This window comes from Corylus avellana, chromosome 3 (genome assembly GCF_965113065.1).
Source record: "Corylus avellana chromosome 3, dhCorAvel1.hap1.2, whole genome shotgun sequence".
Classification (NCBI taxonomy): domain Eukaryota; kingdom Viridiplantae; phylum Streptophyta; class Magnoliopsida; order Fagales; family Betulaceae; genus Corylus; species Corylus avellana.
Genome location: NC_142492.1, coordinates 25,800,129 through 25,820,030, shown reverse-complemented (window position 1 = coordinate 25,820,030; position 19,902 = coordinate 25,800,129). Strand labels below are relative to the sequence as shown.

At 35.0% G+C, this 19,902-nt stretch overlaps 1 long non-coding RNA gene and 2 pseudogenes across 6 annotated transcripts; 1 reads left to right on the top strand and 2 right to left on the bottom strand.

The window, feature by feature from the left end:
- Positions 1-610: 610 nt before the first annotated feature.
- LOC132174105 (rust resistance kinase Lr10-like) lies at positions 611-2,493 on the bottom strand (annotated as a pseudogene).
- Positions 2,494-2,842: 349 nt separating this feature from the next.
- On the top strand, positions 2,843-3,637 carry LOC148587010 (uncharacterized; annotated as a pseudogene).
- A 7,082-nt stretch (positions 3,638-10,719) lies between these two features.
- On the bottom strand, positions 10,720-16,823 carry LOC132180262 (uncharacterized). Of its 6 annotated transcripts, none has more exons than XR_015911729.1 (7): positions 16,763-16,823; positions 16,349-16,426; positions 15,972-16,143; positions 14,889-14,994; positions 13,696-13,768; positions 12,209-12,260; positions 10,720-11,589 (listed from the first exon to the last, which is right to left on the bottom strand). It is a non-coding gene; the product is annotated as an uncharacterized LOC132180262 (long non-coding RNA). The 6 variants fall into 6 exon arrangements; XR_015911730.1 differs by lacking the exon at positions 16,763-16,823 and adding an exon at positions 13,930-14,102 and having other exon boundaries at positions 16,349-16,756; XR_015911727.1 differs by lacking the exon at positions 16,763-16,823 and adding an exon at positions 12,912-12,971 and having other exon boundaries at positions 16,349-16,756.
- Positions 16,824-19,902: the final 3,079 nt, after the last annotated feature.

Genomic DNA, 19,902 nt, shown 5'->3' with positions numbered 1-19,902 from the left:
TGGTTTTTAATACCATTTTAAATAGGCCCTAAATAGTCCAAAAACAAAATAGGTCCTAAAAAGAGGTTTAAGGTGTGCCAAAACACTAAAATAGGTCCAACCTAAAAAGCGTTTATGTGAAGTGGTTTTCGGTTTCAATAACCACTAACTGACAATTATTTCAAAACTACTAACCACCTAAAGTAATTGCGGTTATGATTTTTTTTTTTTTTTAATTGAATAAGGGAAAAAAGGCTACAGGTTGTACACCCCTAGCTAGATAATAGGGTGACGAAAAGAATTACAAATTACTCCATTTGAAGAAAATCAAATTTGCAATTTCGAATTATCTAAACATTATAAGGATTCGAAACAAATGTAAAATGTTGTGGGAACTCTTTTCGTGATTATGTGGTTTGAGTCTAGGCCTCCAATGACTTAATATTCATTTAGGTTCACAGAAGATCATAGTGTTTCTAGCTTTCAACATCTAGCTTTAAATGTTTTAAGGTTTGATACAAGAAAAAACATGAAGTCCTTACATTGAGAGGATGAATTAGTATTAAGAGTACAAGATCATTGCAAACCAATATTATTATCACATACGCTAAGTATACATACAATTATCTAATTATGGGATAACCTCTAACTCCTGATTTTTACGTTTTGTTGGTATATTTGCATTATTTTTTTACATTGCCAGCAGAGGCAAAGGGATTAAGATGCATAATTAATATATCTCCTTCTCCTTCCAACATTTGAACCACATCTTTCATGGAAGGACAATCCACTAGGTGCCATTGGATGCACTAGAGTTCTACAGTTACAAGTTTCTTTGCAATTTTAGCATCTTTATCATTCTCAACAAAGATTTGTATGTCTTCTTTTTGTTCCAAGATATTGTAGATCCATTATGGAAAGTAGACTTGGCTAAAGTTCTCAATTGTAACATCAACAGTTTTCCTCTCTCCGACTATTTCAAGTGACAATATTCCAAAGCTATAAACATTTGCTTTAGAAGGCACATTTCCAAAATTTCTAGAGAACACTTCGGGTGCAATGTAATCCGTAGTCCCCCTGGATATGGTCATGGACACTACACTTTGATCTTTTGAACACAACTTGGCAAGACCAAAATTAGAAATTTTTTGATTGAAGTTCTGGTCTAACAAAATATTGTGAGGTTTGATATCAAAATGAAGGATTCATTGGTCACATCCTTGATGAAGATATTCGATTCCCTTTGCTACGCCAAGAGAAATATCTTTCAGCTTACCCAAATTAAGGATGGGGTTCTTGACGGCCATTGAAGATATGAGCATCTCTAGTGAATCATTTGGTAAAAACTCATAAACTAGAGGTCGTCTAAATCCATCAGCACAAAAGCCAACCAAACAAACCACGTTCACATGATGGATTGTACCCATTGTTCCTACTTTGTTTAGGAATTCTGCCCCATTTCCCTCGAAAGTGTTGAGAATCTTCATCGCAACATGAATTTCATAAGAAAGCTTTCTTTTGAATACTGTTCCACATGCTCCTTCGCCTAACTTCTCAGAAAATTGATTTGTAATCCTTTTATTGTCGACATACGAGTATCTTGTGGGTTTGAAATTTCTGCAATCTTCCAAAAACTTTTTGATCTGCTTGATGTTCTTTTTCTACTTTGTCATAAGTATATAAACGGTAGAGAGCAAAGATAACTAGTAGTAATAGTAATGAACCTAAGGTGATACCTGCGTCATAAACATGTGTGAGTCAATAGTTTAAATCTCACAAATAAAAGAATTTCCAATGATCAAGACAACTCACCAGTGATCGCTAACTTTGATAATGCACCTTCGAGGAAGCATTCGCTTTCTAATTTCGAGCTATGTTTCTTCAATCTGCATTTCTTGCCTTTTGCTTCACAGTGTCCACATACTCGTCTGGACAACTTCAATTCAAGAATTTTCTCATCGGCACCGAGTATTGTAGTATTTGGAATTGATGGAAGAGTATAAATCTTTGTACAAGATGATAGGGGGTAGTCCATGATGTAACCACGCGTATCGAAAGCATAAACCTGGTGGTTTGGGCTACTAAGACAATGGATAAACTTGAATTTTACTTCTCTTGGGGAACAATTGAATAAGCCAACGCCTGAATGGCCATAATCAGAAGGTTCTATAGGGGAATCTTCTTCGAATTGGAAAGGCGAGGAAGATAAATTGAGTTTACGAAGCTGCCTTGGAATGCAATGATTTGGATCGTATAATTGAACTGAGATTTGTAGTCAATCCGTTTGACAAAAAGCTTGACTGAAATCGGCAGCTCAACCACTGTATCATTTGTATCGATGCAGGAGAGAGTAAACCCAGGATACCCACAGTGCTCTGGCTGGCTGTTAACTCGGAAGGAAAATCGGATGAATGGGCCATGGCCTCCACACCTGCATTCAGCACACCCATTACTTTGGCATCCTCCAAGGTCTATGATGAAAGCCACAAACAACAAGAAGTATGAGAATTCCATTTCTAAGCAAAAGATCCAATCTCTCTGCTCTGGAATGCTTCTCAGAGATATATGCTATGTAGGCTTTCTCCAGGAAATTTCGGATGAACTTCTCTTGGACTTGGACTTGGACTTCTGTAGTATTGGTGACTGTATGAACCCAAGAAAAGTCAGCTTCCCAAATGTCTTTCAATTAATCCGGCTGTTACAAAGTTTCCATTCCCATTTCAATAGTTGCAAAGAATTGCTAAAGTCAAGAAGCACGGCTGAAATTATTTCTTTCCCTCCTACTCCCATTATTATCGCAAAGGGCACAAATTTTCTAAAGGAAATCTTTTTCAAACCAGCCTCTCTCTCTCTCTCTCCATCCATGGCAAGAGGAATGTTCTTCCCTGCTGGATTCACGGTTGTAATTGTTGTTCTTGTGCTCGTCCATGAAGCTTGAAGTGCCAACGATAGTCATCATCACTCATGTCCTCCTTCTTCCTGTGGCAATATCCAGAATATAAGCTATCCGTTTCGGGTGGAAGGCTATCCACCAAACTGCGGAGATCAAAGGTATAATCTGTCTTGTGAGGATAACCAAACAATGTTATACTTATATGCTGGAAAATACTACGTACAGGAAATTGATCACAGTGCCTACACAATCCGAGTTGTAGACCCAGGCATTGAGAAGGACAATTTCTCCTTCATCCCTCGCTATTTTCTAAACCGCTACAATTTCAGTTCAGGGGATCCATATAGCCTACGTTATCCAGGTACCATATATGGCAATTGTTATAGTGTTCAGTACCCGGGGGGGCTTTAGGATAGTGGGTTTATGCCAGAAAAGGGTGTGGTTTGGGTGAAGTGCGAAAAGCCAGTGATTTCTGATATGTATTTGGACACGTCTACATGCTTTGGTAATGGAGTGAATTCTTCCAACTCTTCTCTTCTCCATTCCAAGGGCTATCGATATGTTTTATCTTCCGACTCTATATCTCTATGGGGTTTGGGGGACTTGTGCCAAATAGAGCAAATGTTTCCGACAGCGCCGTGGGTATATGATGAGTACCCAAGGACGTGTTCAGACGTTTACGATCAAGTGGCCTATGGTTTTAAGCTTTCATGGTTCCATGTTTTGTGCGATAACTTCTCTAGAGATGACTTTTGCGTCTGTTAAAGCACAAGTCATATTGAAGTCAAGCTCTCAAGAGAAGATAGAGTTAGAATCAAAGACTTAGTACTTATGATAAGATTGTATTTATTTATAGATAACTCATCTGTAGAGAATAGTTTAAATCTCTTTAATTCTATACATGAGTTTGTATATAACTCAATTTCCTTTGATTCTATAAATATGAATGAAGATATCTCAACCAATTACGGTGAGAAGATTATGACTTGTGCTTTAACACCCTCTTTCAAGTTCAACGGGGGACAACGCACGTTGAGCTTGTAGCAAAAGTCTTGAAAACGAGTTGCGACAATTGGTTTCGTCAATACATCTGCAAGTTGATCTTTACTTGGAATATACAGAACTTGGAGAGATTTATCGCAACACGATCCCGAACGAAATGAAAGTCAATTTCGACATGCTTTGTTCGTGCATGGAAAATAGGGTTGACCGAAAGTTATGTAGCACAATATTATCACACCATAGTTTTGGCAGAGGGATTTTAGAAATTCCAAGATCACGAAGTAAAGCTTGAATCCATAGAAGTTCAGCAACTGTGTTGGCAACGGACTTGTATTCTGCTTCAGTGCTTGATCTAGAGACCGTACGTTGTTTCCTAGAGCTCCATGAGACGAGATTTACTCCAAGAAATACACAATAAGCTCCAGTCGATTTTCGATCATCCGAACAACCTGCCCAATCTGCATCCGAAAAAGTTTGAAGTTGGTGAGAGCTTGTGCGTGTCAGAAGAAGACCATGAGTGATTGTGTGCTTTAAGTACCGAAGAATTCTTTTAACAGCTTGCCAATGAGTCTTGGTTGGACGATGCATGAACTGACAAACCCGGTTGACGGAGAATGCTAAATCTGGTCTTGTGAGTGAGAGATATTGAAGAAAGCCCACTGTGCTTCAAAATAGAGTTGTATCTTCCATAGGATCCCCCACAGTTGTGGAGAGAGAACTCGACGACAACATAGGTGAAGAGATTGGTTTTGCCTCCAACATATTCGTTTTCTTTAAGAGATCAAGAATATATCGTTGTTGAGATAGCAAGAGTCCAGAATTCAACCGTATTACTTCATCTCCAAGAAAATAGTTTATGTCCCCAAGCTCTTTGACAGCAAAAGTAACCTTGAGATTTTGTAGTAGATCATCAATGGCAAAGTCATGAGAGGCTGTAATTATAATGTCATCAACATATATTAAAATAAACATGGTAACTGAATCTGATATAAACATAAATAAGGAAGAATCAGCTTTTGAACCAACAAATCCAAGTTCAATAAGCTGGGTGCTAAGACGCGAAAACCAAGCTCTAGGTGCTTGCTTGAGTCCATGCAATGCCTTGTGCAATTTGCATAGATGATGTGGTTTAGAAGGATGCGTAAACCCGGGTATACTTCTTCAGAGAGAAAACCATGGAGGAAGGCATTTTGAATGTCAATTTGCTTTATGGACCAGCCAGCAGAATATGCTATAGAGAGGACAATTCGGATGGTCGTCGGTTTCACTACCGGGCTAAAAGTTTTTCCATAGTCAAGACCCGGTTGTTGGTGGTAGCCCTTGGCGACAAGACGTGCTTTGTGTCTTTCTATTGTTCCATCAGCTTTACGTTTAAGTTTGAAAACCCATTTGCACCCTACTATATTCCGAGCAGTAGTAAGTGGAACCAATGACCATGTTTGATTGTGAAGAAAAAAAAAAAAAAAAAATCTGACGGGAGCAGCAAATAAAATGAAAGAAAAAACAAAGAAACCAGGAATCAAAACAAAAACAACGCTAGTCAATATTTTGCTCTGATACCATAACAAAACTAAAAAATATCTCTGATGATAATTTTCTCACCGTAATTGGTTGAGATATCTTCATTCATATTTATAGAATCAAAGGAAATTGAGTTATATACAAACTCATGTATAGAATTAAAGAGATTTAAACTATTCTCTACAGATGAGTTATCTATAAGATAAATACAATCTTATCACAATTACTAAGTCTTTGATTCTAACTCTATCTTCTCTTGAGAGGTTGACTTCAATATGACTTGTGCTTTAACAGCGTCCTCAAAAACGCGACTTTTCCTGTTCAATGCTACAATCCAACACTTGGTGCGTACAGAATCCGACAAACAAAGACATTTTTCAGTTTCATTCTCCCCTTATGCCATATTTTGATGAGCAACATTATCCCAACGATTATTGAACTTAAAATGTCTTTAAGACGAAACATCTTGGCTGTTTACATTAATAATGACTGGATGTTTTTTTTTTTTTCTTTCTTCAGGTTTACAATCATTGATGTTATTCTTTCTCTGTGGAGCAGAATATGATAAACTATCTCGGATGTTTGGAAAAGGTGAGGTTTCTATTTTTTTGCAGCTGAGAGACTTTTGAAATTATTTCATCCACCTTTTCAATTAATTAATAAAATTTATCTATTTTTTAGTTATTGGAGCTCTTTACAACATATTGGTACCGTGGATCATCAGTAAGATACTGTATCTCTCTTTTGTTTTCTTTTAGCAGATCTTTTCTAGTTTTCAACGTGCAAACAAGATGAATTGAAATGGCATTTACAAGAAAAAAGACAATTAGTTATACATTGTAACTATATTTCCAACTAAAATAAATATGCAGATTTTTAATTTCAAGTTATCAAATGCTGATGTTATTCTTTCCTTGCCAAAGCAGAGGACAAATTATGGGGGATTTCCGCATTAGATCGGCTTTCCATAGGAGATGGGCCATACCATGGTAAGGTTTCTATCCCGAAAATTTGTGTGTGAGGGTGGTGGGGTAAATGCCAATCAAAGACATACCCAGCTAGCAGAAATTTATCTATTCATCAATAGTCAAACTAGCACCAAAACAACTCACCAACAATGTAGAGAAATAAATCAAACCACACACAAGCAAGAAAAAACTAAGATTTGTACATGGAAAACTATTCAATGTGAAGTAAAAATCATGGGACCTATTTGTTGTGCCAAATGCAAATCCCAAGATCACAGGAGAAGTAGAAAAATGCAGAATAAAAAAATAACACAACCGCAGACGACATCAAGATTTAAATGGTTCGGCCCAACAAGTCTACATCTACTGGCGGAGACGATCCAGAAGAAATTCACTAACAAAAGTAGAGTACAAAGAGTAGTACAAACAAAACCACTCAAACCCAAAAGCCTCAATACACCCAAGCTCACATTCACATAAAAGAGAATTAAAAAAACAAAAGAGAAATTAATCTCTTAATTCTCTAAGAGCTAGCTGCCCTTTCACATTTTCTCCCTCACATGGAGCTGCTGCCGAGCTCTCTCAATTTCCTCACACACAAAGCTGCAGCAACCCCCTTTTACCAAAATGGCCGAATGGTTATATATAAGTAGGCCAAGAATACCTCTCCATTTAAAAAACTCCACCGAAAGTGTATTGAATGTGCCGAAAAAAGAAAAAACAAATCCAGGATTTTGTTTCTCTTTTAACAAAACATGTGGGCCCATATCTTTGACAAACACCAATATGAGCCAAAACACCTATTCTTTCAACACTATTCTAGTTAAATCTTCTACTATCAACAATAATGAAATTAAACATGTCTTCTCTAGAACAATATCAAGAGGCTTCTACCACATCAAGAATACATACATTCTTGGATCATAATATAAATTCGTCACTTGAAGAATAGATTTCAACAAGAACAACAAAGAAATATCACATTAAGTGGGTATGCGCAACCAAGCAATTGAAGAGGAAAACTATCAATCAACACCAAACAATAATTAAATTTCATTTCTTTTTCTCTTGACCACAAAAGGCAAAGGGTTGCTACCCATTTACTTTTACTACTTACATAGGAGGAACCACCCAACAATTTGTTTGAAGGATAATATAGAGTGACACAATGTAGTAGAATGAGTTGGAGCAGATGATGAGACAGAGGAGGGACTATGTGTTTAGGCGATGGGTGATCTCAAATTTTTAGGCTTTGTTTAGACATTAGAAACAATGAGGAAAATGAAAGGAAAAATATCAAATTTCTTAAGAAATTAGCTTTTTCTCTTTATTTAAAATTTTCCTTTCTTTGACCCCATTATTTTGGGGATAACAACGGTTCAGTATTCTATGCATGTCTTCTCATCAATTATATTATGAAAAACCCTCCTATGCGGTCATGCTGCAAAAGGAGGGTTTTGTAGCACCCAATAAAAGGACACCTCACATAAAAGGAAAAAAATGCAAAAAAAAAAAAAAAAAAAAAAACCTACACCCTAATCCACCTGATTTTCAACTAAAGAAGAAAGAAAAATAAAGAAGAGAATGAAGAGAGAAAGAAGAAGACCGTGGGTCTGCAGACCCACGATGCAGACCCACGGCCAGCCTGGATCTGGCCAGCCACCGAGACCCACAGCTGGGTCTCGCTAGCCGTGGCTCTGCCAAAATGCTGGCCACGTGGGTCTTGCTCCGATGGGTCTGATTTTTTGGTTTTTTCTTATGGGTCTTGCTCCAGTTTGGGTTTGGTTTTTTGGTTTTTCACATGACTCTAGCGCCGTTAGTGATAGCATAGCTCCAGTTTTAGGGTGATAAAATCTCAAAAAGGGTTAACCTTCCCCTCTAGGTTTTAGTTATGAATCCAAAATTGAACTTTGAGGCATTAGAAACTAGTTTTGTAGCATTAGAATCGATTTTTGAGGCATTAGAAACAGGTTTTGAGGCATTAGAATCAATTTTTGAGGCATTATAATCGATTTTTGAGACTGAGTTTGGCAAAAAAGTCGCCAGAGAGGTGACCGATTTTTGAGGCCGTTTTTTTCTAGATGAAGAAAATAGAAAGAAGAAAAGAGGGTGGTTTTTTTTTTTTTTTTTTTTTTTTTTTTTTGTAACAAGAAGAAAAGAGGGTTTGGGAGAAAGAAAAGAGGCTTTTTTTTGGTTTTTTCGGGCCAGTTACGCTCAGTTTGGGAGAAAGAAAGCTGGCCAGTGATGCTATTTTTCCGACCGGAAAGCTGGTTTACCGGCCGGCATGCTGGCCAGTTGTATGCTCTTCGTCGCCAGTGGGGGGTGGGTTTGTTGGCGCCAGTTTGTGTTTTAGTTTGCTGTTTTGATTTCATTTGTCAAAATGAGCTTGGTGATGTGTCATCACAAGAGTGGATGCTGCAAAACACCCCTTTTGCAGTATGACCGCACAGTAAGGACTCTCTTATATTATAACCTTCTCTTTAAAAGGAAAGGAAAAAAAAAAAACTATTATAACCTAACTAAAACCTCACTTGCAATCCTCAATTGGCAAATAATGCATCTAAATCAAACATTGGGAAGGAATGGAATCGAGCTCAACCCCACTTAAATCCCAGACATGTAAAGTCTAGACGTTTATATAGTTATTTAGATTTAGAGAAATGTTATAGGTACCAAATCTTGGTAATTACTAATAGAAACTTACTAAATTAATGTGTAGCTCATTCATTGGTATCTGTTACATTTTTTTTTTAATTAATTATTTTGTTTCTCTCCAATGAATGAATTACACATCAATTTGGTAAGCATGCTTACCCAATTGATGTGTATACCACATTTTTTACCAAGAGATGCGCATCTCTTGGTAAAAAATGTGGTACCCCTAGAATTTCTCTTATATTTATTCTTTAAGCATGGTCAATGGGAAAGTTGTTTATGGAATTTTATTAGACCATAAACTTCTCAAATTAGTCAAGTCACTTTCTTGATTTTAATTAAGTAATTTATATTTTGCATATTTCTTGCAGAACCTGCGGAAAAACTTGTGATAATCATGACCACCTATGGCGGTAAGAACCTAATTATATCTCTCATCTGATCTTCTTTAATTTTTTCCCTTTTTAATTAGCAGATAATTCATTCGACCGTGAAACATGAAATATTTGGAAATGCATGCAGGATGAAAATATTATTCACATGAAAAAGAAAACAAAAATTGTGATTAATTACTAGGATTTAGAAAGGTAGTGGGTTGAGTTGTAATAAATAATTAAGATCCTGACAGTAGGTCATCTACACGTTTGTTTTCTTATAATTTATTTTGACAATGTTCTTTCATAGGATCATACCTTGCAGCAAAAGCTGTATTGTTGACTCCACTACAAAAATTATGGTCATTAGCGGCGACTCCAAGTTGCCGCTAATAAGGAAAAAGTTGCCGCTATTCACAAATACCGGCGACCCGTGGCTGCTATTTGGTGGTTGGTAGTAAGTGGACGGTGAAGCTAAATACCGGCGACTCTCAAAGTTGCCGCTATTTGTATGTCAACAGCGGCAACATAGAGTTGCCGCTAATACCTTTTTTTTGGTCGGAAAAAATGGTTCAAAATGGTTCGAAGGTTGCCGCTATTGTATATCATTAGCGGCGACCTAGAAGTTGCCGCTATTTGTATGTCATTAGCGGCGACATAGAGTCGCCGCTAATGATAAAAGAAAATTGAAAAAATAAAAATAAAAAAAGTCAATAGCGGCAACTTAGAGTTGCCGCTATTGCTCTATCATTAGCGGCAACTCATAGTTGCCGCTATTTATCCAGCATTACCGGCGACATAATAAGAAAATTAAAAAAAAAAATTGGAAAACGTCAATAGCGGCAACTTGAAGTTGCCGCTATTGCTCTATCATTAGCGGCAACCCAGAGTTGCCGCTATTTAAACAATATTATCGGCAACTATATTTGTAATAAGAAAATTAAAAAAAAATAAATTGGAAAAGGTCAATAGCGGCAACATGAAGTTGCCGCTATTTGTCTGTAATTAGCGGCAACTTAGATGTTGCTGCTAATGAATTAAAAAATATAAACTTAATAGCGGCGACCTACGGGTCGCCGCTATTTAAAAAAAAAAAAAAAAAAAAAAAAAAAAAAAAACACATATATATATATATATATATATATACATACATATGCAAACACTACACACTTGAACCAGGAAAGAAAAAACTGCAAAATAACATTATTCAAAAGCAAGAATACAAGAAAAATACACACACACACACACACACACATATATATATATATATATATATATATATATATATATATATATATATATATATATTCATATGCAAACACTACACACTTGAACCAGGAAAGAAAAAACTGCAAAATAACATTATTCAAAAGCAAGAATACAAGAAAAATACATTACTTAAAAAAGGTCCTGTTCAAACAACTATATACCTCCTCATGGAGTAGAAGAGTGCAACTTTCTATTTAATCTTAGTCAATCAGCAATCAAGATTCAGTCAATTTTAAGCAACATAGAAGCATGAAAGGAGGAGGTAATAAAAGTATTTGTAATTTGATGAAAAAAATAATTTTACAAGCCAAGTTTTATCTGTATCTTTAAAAATAATATCCATAACCTACATTACACACACCACCACTTAGAACCGACAATTAAAAGTGAAAAGGAGTAATTTATCATGATTTATTACCTAAATACTGTTCTACATTTGACAGGGGTAGGCAGACAGAAGTTTCTTTGGCAAAGGTTACATGACTTTGGCTAAGAATTTGACTGCCATGGTAATACACAATCCAAAATATAAAATTACTTAAGCTTTTCAATTATATACCAAGGTACATATTAACTGCTAAATCACAAGGCTTGTCAACTAGTTTATAATAGACCAAGAAAGAGATGGGAGTAGACGGTGAGGGATTAGTCACGTAACTGATGTTCAGATGATATCAAGCATATAATTTGAAGAAAACATGCAGGTAACAACTTGAATGCCCAAAATTTTGGAAGCTAACCAAGATGTAAAGAACCAAAGCAGCCCAAAAGGTTATAAGAAGCCCTTTACTTATCCACTAAAGAAAAGGTCATTAGAAATTCTAAAAGACATGATTTATTACCTAAATCTTTCTTAGCTTGTTCTGTTTTCCCCTGTTCTTGCAATTTCATATATCGCTCATGAGCTTTCTGTTTCTCTATCTCCTCTCTGCATGATCCACAAAAGTTGATAATAAATACAATTGCTTTACATGCAAATCTGTTCAAAGTATAAAACCAATTTGAACATCAGCCTACTCCTTAATTATTGGTTCCAAACAGATAAAGTAAAAAACAAAAAAACAAACAAACACTAGGTGTACTCATTTGAACCCAAAATTGCAGAGTCGGCTAATCTCATATCATATATGCACACACTTTGTACCCCTGATCTCATTTTGTTTGGCAAATTACAACCAAAATACACCCTGTATTTTTAAAACCTCAAACAACAGTAGCCAATTGACTACTTTCATGCTATATATATATATATATATATATATATATATATATATATATATATATATTTTCCAGATAATTAACCATGAAACCCTTCTTTGTCGAAAGAAAATAACTTAATTATACAATACATACTACGAAAAAGATAACTTAGATTGCAATACGCACCCATAGAGAACCCAACAAAACAAATCCAAAACCAAAACTCCATAAATCAGGAAGCAACTAAACCTTTAAAGACGACAACACTTATTTCCCCAAAAATCACCAAGAATCAAATTATCTCAAATAAAGTCAAGAAGCCAAGAAAATAGAGAACAGACTATTACCTTGGATGCACTGCCTTTAGGCCATCCAAGGCCTAATCCTCCTCCACCGTTGCTGGACAAAAGATCAAAAATTTCTTCGTTATATATCTCCAAGACCGTCCTTCCTCCCCATCTCCAATAAAAATAACATGTACACTACAATTGCAAACCGTGTTCAACAAAAGCAAGAATCTCCTCAACATATATTTGACAAATTCCACAAGAACAAATTCAGTCCTTTCTTTGGGATTTTTTAAGAATATCTAATAAATCATAATCCTCTTTTATCTCACACTAGAATGCTTTATTGAACATGTTTATCTTATTCAAAGCTTGTGCTCCTATCCCACTTCAGCAAGCATGTTGACAATTATCACCAATCCTTGGTAGCAACATAGAAATTCATACTCTGTGATCAACTCAGAGATCATTTCAAAATTCACAAAACAACACAAATGACTTCTTCCTCCCAAATCCTAGGAATAAATTTAAAAATAAAAAATAAATAATAACTGAGTTGAAGCAATAGCATCAAATCTCCCCCCCTGTATGATTGCAGTGAAAATCAAAAAAACAAAAAAAAAAATATTACCTTAAACTAAGCATAGGAGAACAACAAATTGTTACTCTTCCCCAGGATCCAAGCATAGGAGAAATAGAATTAAATTGTTACCTGAAACCATAAGTTATGAACTATTCTAGTCTTAAATTGAATTTAACTTACCCATTGTTATTTGAGCCCTTTAGCGCCACAACTCCTTACACATCTTCCACTCGTGCCATCCTGTATACACTTAAAAATGAAATATTGTTATATAACAATATTACTCTCTTGCAATGTTTACTCAACTTGATAAACATGTCAAGAGAGGTTCACTAACTCAAAGTTTTTAAACAAAAAACTAGTTGAAGTTGTTACCTTCTAACACAAACCAAATTTGTTATAATTTTTATAATATTAAGACAACTTCTTAACAAAGTATATACAAGAGCTCTCTCCAAGTTCTTAAACAAAAAACTATTTGAAGTTCTTACCCTCTAATACAAACCAAAATTGTTATAATCATTATAATATCAAAACAAAGTCTTAAACAAAATACAAATGGATATGTCAACTATGTGATCGTATGAGTGTGAGACCAGCCTATTCTTGCAGCTACCCCTGATTTGCTACCAGAAAAAGTGCCAGCGTTGCCTCAGATATTGCTGGACTTAACACATAGCATCTTGAAAGAACCCAAGACGCAATAGAGCAGCTGAGGAACAAAAGTGGCATTGGTCTTCCCTAGCGCCTCCAAGTCTTTATTTGAGTGGATATCAAGCAATTTTTATGCCTCCAAAAGATAAATATTTCATTTCCTTTTTATTCTTAAGAGTTATTTTATTTGCTTCCAAACTAAATTCTTAAATTCTTTTATTTTCTTTTCGTTGTTGCCAAAGTGGCACCAACCTGACCTACTAAATTCTTAAAAAAAAATAAAAAAATAAAGGTGAATTCCATAGCTTACCTTTTCTCTACATGATTGATCCTTATTGGTCATGCAATTGGGCAGCTAAATCTAGGCCATCGACATTGCTCACCTATGAAACAAAATTAGGTGCTCAAAGGTGGCTCAAATGTCATGCTGTACAACAACATTACAGCATTATGATGATTATGTTGGACTTTACCAAGCAAGTATGAAATAAGAGCCTAAGCTATATAAAAAAACTGGTAGGATTTCTGTAAATCAATACTGCACCTTGCCAGTAGACAAATTTGCATGATGAGAACACAAAAAGAGCTTTAGATGTGATACACATCGAGTATCAGCAACAGCCTATTTCATCAAAAACCGTCAAAACACAACTTGGCAATGTCATTCCATACAGTCAGACGCCCATGAGGAACTTTGTATCCCTTGGGTTCTTATACCTCCATTTAGGAAAAGGAAAACCATCATGTGCTTCCGATTCATATTTTTTACGTAGCCCCATCAAAGTAAGGATGGTGAAACATTATTATCTCTCACGTTTGCAAAAGAACAACCATCTCCAAAGATTAGAGCAGAAAGCATTGAGAAATTACCAGATACAGTACACACATGAATCATTCCTCCCACAAATAAAGTAAGATTCCATATATTTTATAATTGATTCATGAAATTCAATTAGAATCAACAATAAAATCTAAGGACCTACCCTTGAAATCCCAATATCTAAACAAATTAAATATATCTCAATGGGCTCTCTCCGGTCTTAACGCATCTCAGTGAGTTCAATCTAGCATAAATAAAGAAAGAAGAAGTCCTACATGCAAGAACAACGTTTACAACAATAGAACAAATGGGAGATTAATCAAATACGTACACCACCTAGAAAATCACCAAAAGCAAAAGAAAGAATATGAAAAGCATCTCATTGAATTCAAATTAGCGACTAATACAAAACTATATCTTCTACTCCAATCTTAAGGGCAAAAGATGTGCCACTTGAACTAGAGCTCATTGGTCAGTCACCTCCTTTTTGGAGAGGGGAAAAAAGGATAAATTTGGCAACATCTATGCCCTTAGTACAAATTGTATTACAAATTATAACATGGTAGATGATTGAACAAGAAAAAGTATGCTGACAAATACAGAAGGTTCAAGCACCCAAAAAAAAAAATAAAAAAATAAAAAATAAGAAAAAGAAAAAAGTGGAGGAATACAAATAAAGAAACCTGTTGTTCGTAAACTATGAGTTTCAAGAACCAGCATCAGCAAAGCAAAGAATTCATCTTCATAGTCTAACACCCTGTGGAGGAAGGGTCTTCTTAAAGCCAGTACCTGTGGAACAACGCACAACCCTGAACATACAAGTTTGTGAAGTAAACAATAAGCGATTAATAGTGAGTTAGAAATTTGAGACTGGAGAGGCTTGAGAGGTGCAGTAAAAACCATTACGGCTATTTGTTGCTCAGTAACTGCAGATAACTTGAGTTATCAACTCTCAAATTGTGCAACAAGCAAGTGTAGAAGCAAGCAACGTTTAATAGCACAAGTTTCTTTGAATTATTAATAGAATCATATTAAAAGAACAAAAGATGAAACCCAGAGCAAACAAAGAAGCATAGCATACACATTTAAATTCCTTATAGACATCCTGCACTGCACGGCTGCACATAAAGTTTTGAATTTCCTTAAGCAGCGCAAAAGATTTGAAGGGTCTTCCCTAATTCCCACAGATTATCCAGAATGTTTTTATCAACAGTGTTTAAGATGTCTCAGCGGCAGCCTCAAACACTAAGTAAAGAGTGTCCCTCAACGACATTATCGTGCCAATTTCATAGAAAAAAGCTACAGTGCTACACCACCACGTTACTGAGAAGATTTATAGAGATACATCAATCACAAAAATGAACAAAATGAATACGTTTTCCTCACTATATAACAAATATTGGAGGTCACGAATACGTTTCCAATGCTAAAAAACTACTTTCTGGGTCGTCAAGCTATCAAATTGACAACCTAAGAAATAAGATAAATAGCATTTGAGAAGTACTTTCAGCTGGGTTTGAAAGCAAAGTATGCGGTGAAGTTGTCCAGGAAGAAAGAAAACAAAACAAAAAAAAAAAAAAAAAATTTATATCATGAAACTTTAGTTTCATGATATAAAAAGACATCATTTCACCATCAAAGCCAATGTTCACAGAAAAGAAAACAACATATGCAAGCTCAACTCAAAATTACAGGGGACGAAAACAAAGACCCAGATCCATAAACAGCCCCAAAACACGAAAATACACAAAGACCCACGTACATACCAAGAGGATGTGCGTATGTGGGTCGGATCCGATTCGATTCGATCTAGGTCCGTCTATCTTCTCCTTCTCCTTCTTCTTCTTCCTCTTCCTGTCTTGTTGATTTCGTTGTTTCTCGGAGTGAGATCGAGAGAGAGAGTGAGAGTGAGAGAGAGTGATTTTATTTTGAGTCAGACTGTTTTTGGGACTTTGAGTCAGAAAGCCAAAAAAAAATTGGTATGAAAATTTCATAAAATTTTAGAAAATTAGCGCCAATTTCAGAGATGGCGCTAATTGCATTTGGTACAACCATGTTGTCGCCGCTAATTATCTCAAATAGCGGCGATGCAATATGTCGCCGCTATTTAGGTATTTTTTTTTAATAAGCAAATTATACTTACAATTTTTGTTCTGCGGCGATGAAACGTTTTCGTAAATTTATACCCACTGGCCCAGCACAATTGTAATGCCAACTCTGTCTACAAAAGAAAACAAACAGGGAAATAATCCATCATAACAAAATAACAACAGATTCACGACGCTAACACTGGCCACCGAAGAGAAAGACCCAAATCAGCGTTAACGCCATTTGGTTGTGCTTTAATTTCTTTTGGTTCCGAGCGGAAGAGAAGGAGCCAAATCAGCGTTAAAACCAAAAACAGAGAATTGCTAAAAAGAACAATTGTGCAGCAATAATAGAAACGGCAGAGACAGAGAATTGTGCAGCAATTTAATTTCAATTGTGCAGCAAGCCAAAAAGAACAAACAGAGAATTGCTAAAACCAAAAACAGAGACAGATGGAGAGATAGAGAACCTGCGTTAGAGAAAGAAAAGGAAAATAGAGAAGAAAGAATAAATGATGGTTTAAAATTAAATTTTAAACCATCCGATGGTTTAAAATATGCCATCCTAGATCTATATTATATTATATTATAATATAATATAATATAATGATGGTTTAATTTCCTTCAGATATGCCATCCGATGGTTTAAAATTTTAAAATTTTAGTGTTTCACTTAAAACGATGGTTTTAATATCAAATTTTATTTTGATATGCCATCCTACTTAAAGCTCTCCAATTATATTATATTATATTATATTATAGACAAATGCTTGATTTTATTAAAAAGTTCATCCTCTGGCCATTTTAATCCTAGGCGACATGGTCAATTTTTCAAAAATATATTAATTTATTGTTTAAAGTCTATTAATTTTAAAATGGACTATGCCACCTAGGATTAAAATGGCCAAAAGATAGACTTTTTAATGAAGCCAAGCATTTCTCTATATTATATTATATTAGATATTAGATATTAGATTATATTAGATTAGATATTAGATTATATTATAAATAAATAATTAATTATAAAATAATACAAAATCCAAAGATAATATAAGATCAATATAACTATGGCACTAAGATAATATAAAAAGCTTACAGTTTAGTTGAATGTTCGATCGAACCTAGAATTGTATCCAATTTGATCTATCAATTGATCATATCATGATCAATCGAACTAATTTATTAGGATCGATCGGATGTTTGTTTTTTTAATTTTTCTCTTGTAATATGTTTTTATTATTATAATATTAACTAAAAATTTCTGTTTAATAAATTTTTATGATAAAGATCTTTAAGTTGATAGTTATCTTATAATTAATTATAAAATAATACAAAATCCAAATATAATATAAGATCAATATAACTAAGACACTAAGATAATACAAAAAGCTTACAAACCTTCAATTATATCCAGTTTGAACTATCAAATTATTCATATCACGATCAGTCGAACTAATTCACTGGGATCGATCGGATGTTTGATCGAACATTTAATCCTATCACGATCAATCGAACTAATTCATTAGGATCGATCGGATGTTTAATTGATCATTTGATGCTATCACGATCAATCGAACTAATTCACAAGGATCGATGAAATGTTTGACCGATCATTTGATCATATCGTGATCAATCGAACTAATTCCTTAGGATCGATCAGATGTTTGATCGATCGTTTGATCCTATCACGATCAATCGAACTAATTTACCTGGATCGATCGGATGTTTGATCGATCATTTGATCTTATCACGATCAATCAAATTAATTCAGTAGGATCAATCGGATGTTTGATCAATAATTTGATCCTATCACGATCAATCGAATTAATTTAGTAAAATCGATTAAACATTTGATTCTATCAAGATCAATCGAGCTAATTCATTAGGATCGATCAGATGTTTGATCGAACATCTGATCCTATCACGATTAATCGAACTAATTCATTAGGATCGATCGAATGTTTAATCGATCATTTCAACATATCACGATCAATCAAACTAATTCATTTAGATCGATCGGATGTTTGATCGAACATTTGATCTTATCATGATCAATCGAACTAATTCATTAGGATCAATCGGATGTTCAATCAATCATTTGTTCTTATCATGATCAATCGAACTAATTCATTAGGATCAATCGGATGTTCGATCAATCATTTGTTCTTATCACGATCAATCGAACTAATTCATTAAGATCATATCACGATCAATCGAACTAATTCACCTGGATCGATCGATCATTTGATCCTACCACGATCAATTGAATTAATTCACCAAGATCCCTCGATTGTTTGATCAAACATTTAAATAAGAATAAGAATAAGAAATAGAAAACTTCAATAATAATTAATAGGAGAATTTGTTCTCTTTAAAAGGAAAAAATAAATATTGATTTTTTTATAAAAAATACGAATAGAAAAAAGAAAAAATTCACCAATAATTAATATAAAAGAAATAATGACATATTATTGGAGGTGAATTTTTGGTAAATAATATTTTCTATTATATATGTAAGGTCAATAGCATTGCCCTAATATTTATAATTTAATTAATTAATTTTTTTTTATTATTATTTTTTTTTTCAGTGGTAAATAGCGGCAACTTTATATCGCCGCTAATAGGCCAAGTATTTTTTTATTTGTTTTTTGTCTGGACGATTAGCGGCAACTACAAACATTGTTGCTATTGATCCTCCAATAGCGGCAACTTTTAAAGTTGCCGCTATTAGGTCCTCAATAGCGGCAACTTCATGTTGCCGCTACTAGGCCAAGTATTTTTTTATTTTTTTTGTCTGGACGATTAGCGGCAACTATCAAAGTTGCCGCTATTGATACTCCAATAGCGGCAACATAGAACGTTGCCGCTATTAGGCCAAGTATTTTCTTATTTGATTTTTGTTTGGACGATTAGCGGCAACTACGAAAGTTGCCGCTATTGATTCTCTAATAGCGGCAACTTAAAGTTGCCGCTATTAGGCCAAGTATTTTCTTATTTGATTTTTGTCTGGACGATTAGCGGCAACTTTGAAAGTTGCCGCTATTGATTCTCTAATAGCGGCAACTTTCAACGTTGCCGCTATTAGGCCCTCAATAGCGGCCACTTTAAGTTGCCGCTATTAGGCCAAGTATTTTTTTTATTTGTTTTTTGTCTTGACGATTAGCGGCAACTACTAAAGTCGCCGCTATTGATCCTCTAATAGCGGCAACTGTCAACGTTGCCGCTATTAGGCCCTCAATAGCGGCAACTTTATGTTGCCGCTATTAGGCCAAGTATTTTTTATTTTCTTTTTGTCTTGACGATTAGCGGCAACTACTAAAGTTGCCGCTATTGATCCTCTAATAGCGGCAACGTTTAAAGTTGCCGCTATTAGGCCCTCAATAGCGGCAACTTTATGTGGCCGCTATTAGGCCAAGTATTTTTTTATTTGTTTTTGTCTTGACAATTAGCGGCAACTACCAAAGTGGCCGCTATTGATCCTCTAATAGCGGCAACTTTAAACGTTGCCGCTATTAGGCCCTCAATAGCGGCAACATTATGTTGCCGCTATTAGGCCAAGTATTTTTTTATTTGTTTTTTTGTCTTGACGATTAGCGGCAACTACCAAAGT